This window comes from Eulemur rufifrons, chromosome 17 (genome assembly GCF_041146395.1).
Source record: "Eulemur rufifrons isolate Redbay chromosome 17, OSU_ERuf_1, whole genome shotgun sequence".
NCBI classification, from domain to species: domain Eukaryota; kingdom Metazoa; phylum Chordata; class Mammalia; order Primates; family Lemuridae; genus Eulemur; species Eulemur rufifrons.
This window is the reverse complement of record NC_090999.1, coordinates 9509321-9515874: the sequence shown is the minus strand read 5'-3', so window position 1 is coordinate 9515874 and position 6554 is coordinate 9509321. Positions and strand designations below refer to the sequence as shown.

Genomic DNA, 6554 nt, shown 5'->3' with positions numbered 1-6554 from the left:
ACTGAACAGAAATCTATGAATTAACCTGTAACTTCCCAGAATCTGCACCCTAATCAACAACACTCAAAGAGAGCTGCATTCCCCTAAAGGGTTCAATACTCCTTGGGTGAGCTAGTTATTGATGCTCCACTCTAAGACTGAAAAGTCACACAAGCTTCCTTCTTTCTCATTTCCAAGTTTGGAAAATTTTTCTCAACAGCAGCTTCTTTTTTTCTATAAATACCTCTAACAGAAGGGACGTCTTTGAATTGGCTGCTGCTTCTCTTGTGGAGGATTTGGAACAAAACTTTGACACATGCTCTTTTCAATTTGGCTGAGAACTTGCTTTAACATTTCAATATTAAAAATTATTAGTAAGGTCATTCAAGTGCCAGAAAGCAGCTGTTTCTTGGACAGATTGTTTTATTTGTTTTTGATAATCTGAAGCCATACCTCAAAGACCCAAACTAAAATATACAATGTAAAGGCAATTTATAGTACAAGGAACTCTTTATACATGTATACCATTTTTATTTTTCATTACTAATTGTTTCCAACCATTTAAATAATGAACTGGCTATATTCAAATATAGGTGGAAAATATTGTTTTGATAAAACGGTAAATCCATTTTATGAAGCTTTATTATTTTTATTAGAACATTGCTCCTTGGCAAAAAATAAATGTAATTTTACTGTGTATATTTCTTGCTAGCATTTAACACTGTAATTGTACACCCAAAGTTGCTGGTTAAATTTTACTATTAGATATTGAAGTTTGGACACCTCAGTAAGTTTTGTTGGCAATACTGTCTCTATTTTAGATAGAAATATTTTGATAAATCATGATTCTACAAATATAAAGTACAGTAGAAAAGCCTTTTGGGTTTTCACTTTGGTAGGTTCCTTTTTTGTTTAATCCTTCTGTGGCACTTTTATATTTTCTCAGATAAAAAAAGGATTCATCCTGTGTGCTTAGCTTTCTAGGTCGTAAGATTTTATTTTTGGTGGAGGCTAAGTTTTCATTTTAGAAGTATTTTTATCACTAAAATTTTGCAAATAATGGCACTTCAAAATATATCTCTCTTACATTCATTTCGTATCCAATTGTTGCGAGCAGTTAGTGATTATTGAAAGGCCTTAAGAACAAGGCTGAGGTTTCCCTGAGGAAGAAGAAATTTTGCCTGTGGGCTGCAGCTTCAGCTTCTGCCCAAATTTCCAGCCTGCTTTACAGATTTCGAACTTGCCAACCTCCACAATCGTGTAAGCCAATTCCTTGAAATAGATCTCTTTATATACATAACATATACAGTTTGCATATATATGTGTATGTGTGTATGCATGCCCACATATATGTATACATACATATAGCCTACAGTTTCTATTTCTCTGCTAGAACCCTGAGTAATAACGTACATTCGCAACTGATAAACAAGGCTAGGAATTAGCAAACCATCTTCCTCCTTCCTACCAAGAAAGTCCCTTTGAAGAGTTTAAACTTTCAAAAATTTGCTCCCCAAATCTGAGAAGGTTATGTTTACTATGCTACTTTACATTTTTCCTTCTCTACTTCCATAATTCCTTCCATTAATTAATATTCCCAAATCTTAATGAAGTACATTGTATACACACCAGCCTTGTGTTAGTGTTGTTAAGCAAACTTAAAGGATGGGGTAGTATCAGATGTGAGGCTGCATCAATCAGGATTCATAATTGCAAGCAATGGAGATTGGGCACTGCTGGTTGAAGCAAAAACAACAAAATAAAGAATGTATTAAAAAGATATTGTGCAGCTCAGAATAGCTGAGAAGGTTGAACAGTGAGGCTGGGAAAATGGTGGCCAGGAGGATATTTCAGATGCAACCAGGAGCCCAGTCAGACATCCTGCCATGAAACCAGTCTGGTGAGGACATTGCTACACCCAAGTGGCTCCTGGATACATTATTTTGGAGGCTACCGTTGCCACAACTGCTCAATGCCATTATTGCTACTGCCATTCTCTGCCAGAATGTACTCTATACCATCCCACATTTTGGGATTGCTAGCTCCTGATTCAAGTCCAAGGTGCATGCATTTGATTGGTCATGCCTGGGTCACATGACAATTCCCTAGGTGTAAGGGTACCTGGGAAAACATCTGGTACTTTTACTTTCTATAGGGGTTAGAGGACTCTGCTTGGTGGGAAATTCTCCAAATATAGGAAGGCGATTTGGATGGTAGTCAGCCAAAGAGGACAAACATATACTACCATGCTTTTTGGTACCACTTGTCTACATAAGCCAGCATGGCAGTGGCAGCCTAGATGCCATGGAGCACCATCACGGAGCACCTGGTTGTTAGCAGCCAAGTGGCAGGAAGGACCTCAGGATGGGGCCCAGGGGCCCCATGGACCACAATGACCAGCAGGAAAAGGGCGCCAGCAAGGAGTGAGTGCTGTCCACAGTCAACCCCACAGATCCTTTGGGGAGCGTCCACGAACCAGAGGAGCTGTGCCTGCAGCCTCTCTCAGCACCGTCAGGCAAAAGCATCCCAGGAAGACCTACTGCTGGGCATTTGCTCATCTCCCACAGCACTGACACCTGCCTGTGCCTGGAGCCTTTGCCCAGCTTATCTTACTGATACAGGGTAGACATCCCTGCTTCAACATCCAGGGCCACCTGTAATCCCTCTTATCCCCTACCTCCAAAACAGAGAGTGGGATTCTGGACACCCAGGGAGCTGGGGGCAGCCATGGAGGGGAAGAGATGCCACCCATCCAGCGTCGGTACTTGGATGGACCTGAGCAACACCCATTTGAGATTTTATTCACTGATTGTTTAACATGTGCCAATCCTCCTCCCCCGAGGTTGGGACGGTGGCGAAACCTAATGCTAGTTATACAACTTATAAGTCTTACATTTGTAAAATAAAATCGATCCACAGAAATATCTAAGAATGGTTGTCAGTTGCTGTATTACTTAGGAATGCTTTCAGTTTCGAGTAATAGTAAACATAATTGACAATGCTTTAAACAAATAGAGGTTTAATTTCTCCACATAACAAGGAGAGGCACTTGGCTATTGTTGGTTTGGAGACACAAAGACATTAAAGTTATCATTTCAGTCATTTAAATGACTTTGTCCTCATGGTTATAACGTGGCTGACTGCAACAGTCACATACCATGGCCACATTTCAGCTGGAAAAAGGGACAGCTGGACCTGTCTTTCATCAGAAAAGCAAAAGTATTCCCAGGGGCCCTAGTAGACTTCCATTTATGGTTCATTAGCCAGAACTAAGGCACAAGGCCACCCATAGCTGCAAGGGAGGCTGGGAAATATTTAGAATTTCCTGTCTCTGTGGCAGAGGCAGAGGAGAATGAGATTAAAATGTGGGGATGTTAGCTAACCAACAGTGAATTCTACCATTGCCACGTTTTATAATATGAATTTTGATTCGTGAGCTGATAATTCCTTAATTTTACGTCAGTGCTAGCTAGCCCACAGTTTATGACAGGCAATAAAAATTTCCTCTCCTAATTATAGAAGTTAAACAGTTAATAAAATTTTATCCAGTAATCAATCTCTCTCTCTCCATTTTCTGGTAAAATGAGAAGAAGTTACTATTATTTGATGGTCGTGAGGGACAAAAATGACGAATCATGGAACACCAAGGAGGTGACAGAGCACTGTAAAGCTTTGTGATCCTGAAAATCAGACCTAGAGAAGAACAGTATGATTTTTAAGATTGAAATGAATTACAATACAGCACAAAAAGGTGACTTGGTTTCCAGTCCTGCTTTAGTCAGTAAATAGCTATGTGGCCCCCAGTGGGTCTGTCTTTGTTTTCTCTTCTATAAAATGATCATTGTTTCTATGAAATGAAATCATAACCTAGATTAGTTATTCTCAGATCCGAAATTTTACAACTGTCTGTCATTTGTCTTGATACCTTATGATACTATGTGGATGGACAAGAATAAATCACCATGTGTTCATTCACTTAGTCTTAGATTCAAGAGCTGGTTCTTGAGCACCTACTGTGTGCTGGGCAATGAAGGATCAAGGGTAAATCTCTTATTAATAGACCAGTTTGGCTGGGGGTTTTAGACTGAGGTTTACTTTACAATTTTTAGGAAAAGAAAGAAATTGAAGCAGCACAATTCACAATAGCAAAGATGTGGAAACAACCCAAATGCCCATCAATACATGATTGGATTAGTAAACTGTGGTATATGTATACCATGGAATACTACTCAGCTATAAGGAATGATGAAGATACAACATCTCTATGGTTCTCCTGGAGAGAGCTGGAACCCATTATATTAAGTGAAGTATCCCAAGAATGGAAAAACAAGCATCACATGTACTCACCAGAAAATTGGTTTCCTTGATCATCACCTAAATACAAATCTGGAAACGACACCAATTGGACATCAGACTGAGGTGGGGGGTGGGGGAGGGGATGGGGGTATGCCTACACAATGAGTGCATTGCGCACCGTTTGGGGAGTGGTAACACTTGATGGTGCTGACTCGGGAAAGGGGGGGTGGGGAAAAAAATATGAAACTATTGTTTTTAACTTGCACTGTTCACTTAATAATTTATCATGAATATTTCCCATATTATTTCATATCATTGTACAAGAAATAATGTATACATTATGAGGATATACTGTATCTAACAAGATATACTGTTAGACTCTTTGATTCTGTAAAATTAAATAAAAAAAAAAAAAAAAAGAAAGAAAGAAATTGAATTATTTCCTGAAGCAGGTTAGTCTAATTCCATCAATGGTGGCATCACTTCTGGCCATGGTCAGGGCAGGCAGGATCTAAGGAACTTAGAAGCTCCTCCAGGTCAAGTGTCTTCCCTACCAGCCCATCATCTCAGTCAAGGGTCCGTCCTATCACAGAGCTGACTGCATCTCCAGAAGGTCAAGTTTAGGAGTATGGCTGTGTGAAGGATGTGAGAGCTGGCTGAGCCAGCTATCTTGTTCTGCCCAACGATTTCTCACTGCAGAAATTAATCCATAATATTAATAAGGAAGCCAAATGGGGGTCTTTTGTGAGTAGTGCCCAGGGGAGGGGTGATGTTAATTATTAAATTGATCAGAACAGATACTACACTTGATCTTAGCCAAAAGGCAAAGAAGCGAGGAGACATTAAGTATTGATGGTAGACCAGGGTGGCTGGGAAGCTTTGACCCAGGCCAGACCCAAGGAAGCCTGCCTTAGCTTTGGGATCCTGAACAACACACACCCCTCTGGGAACAAAGGATTTTTAGCAGGAAGGGAACATCAAAGAAAAAATGTCTAGGTCACAATTTTGCCTAAGATGGCACAGATCAGAGAACTACAAAAGACTATATTAGCTCAGACATAGCCCTGGTCTCTGAAATCAGCCAGATCTGTGTCGTTGTGCCATCATCCCTGAAAGTGCCTCTCCCTAGAACCACCTCCTCCCCTCAGAACCTTCTATCATCTCAACAGAGCCTAGAGGCCAGGCACCAGGTGCAGCCACATTGCCAGGGCTCACAAGCTCGTTCTACTCTTCTGCTTATGTAGAGTCTTGGGCAAGGCATTTCGTCTCTCTCTGTGTCTCCTCTGCAATAGGAACAATAACGATAATGGCCAAGTTTAGAGGGTGGTTTAAGACAAAATCACCTAGAAAAGTGTTGGCTTTCATCTCCCCTTCTCAGACCCACCCTGTACGGCAATCTTTCCTCCGGGAGCTGCTTCCCGTGACCAAGCTGAGTTTTTGCCTCTCTCTTTAAAACAGTAATTTTTTTCTTGAGGGCCTGGTTCTAAAATCTTCTAAGGTGATTATTAGGGTATACCAGTAACTCTGAGGATACCCTAAAGAGGGGGGCAGAATGATGACACTCTCGGTCCCCAACACAGCAGGGATGTATGGGACCCAGCTACCTTGAGTCCCAGGCCAGCATTCTCTTTAGGCTAACATGGAAGGTATCATGTGGCAAAGATGCCTTTTGTAGGCAAAGTTACATAAATTACCTACAAAGGCAGACAGTTAAAATGTCATTTCTAATTTTCTTAGTTTCTGAAGAGTGTTTTTGCCACTTAAGGATTTTTTACCCCCTCTGGTAAGAATTGGAATAATTGTTCATGAGTTATAGCAGGCCTTAAGAGCAGATGCAACCTCTCCTCCTTATGGAGATTTGGGGCTGGTCTCCCAGGGTGTACAGTCTAGTAGACCTGCTCTACCCCATGTGGTAGCCACCAGTCACATTGGGTACTGAGCTCTTGAAATGTGGCTAGTTCAAATTGGGATGTGCTGTAAGTGTAAAATACATATCCAGATTTCGAGGACTGAGTATGATCACAGAATGTAAAACATCTGCTGAATAATTTTTTATATTGGTAGCATATTGAAATAATACTTTGGATGAAACTTGTTAATGAATTGATTCATTAACAAATTCATAAGTTGAAACATTATTAAAATTACTGTTTCTTTCACTTTTTAAAACATGTCTCCTAGAAAATATAAACTTTTACATGTGCGGCACGTTCTATTTCTACCTGACAGTGCTGGCCCAGATGAGAGGAGATTTTGCAGATATGAAATATTTCTATTCA

The 6554-nt window shown here is 40.4% G+C and overlaps 1 pseudogene; it reads right to left on the bottom strand.

Moving 5' to 3' along the window:
- Nucleotides 1-4956: 4956 nt before the first annotated feature.
- On the bottom strand, nt 4957-5111 carry LOC138398566 (U2 spliceosomal RNA; annotated as a pseudogene).
- Between the last annotated feature and the right edge of the window lie 1443 nt (nt 5112-6554).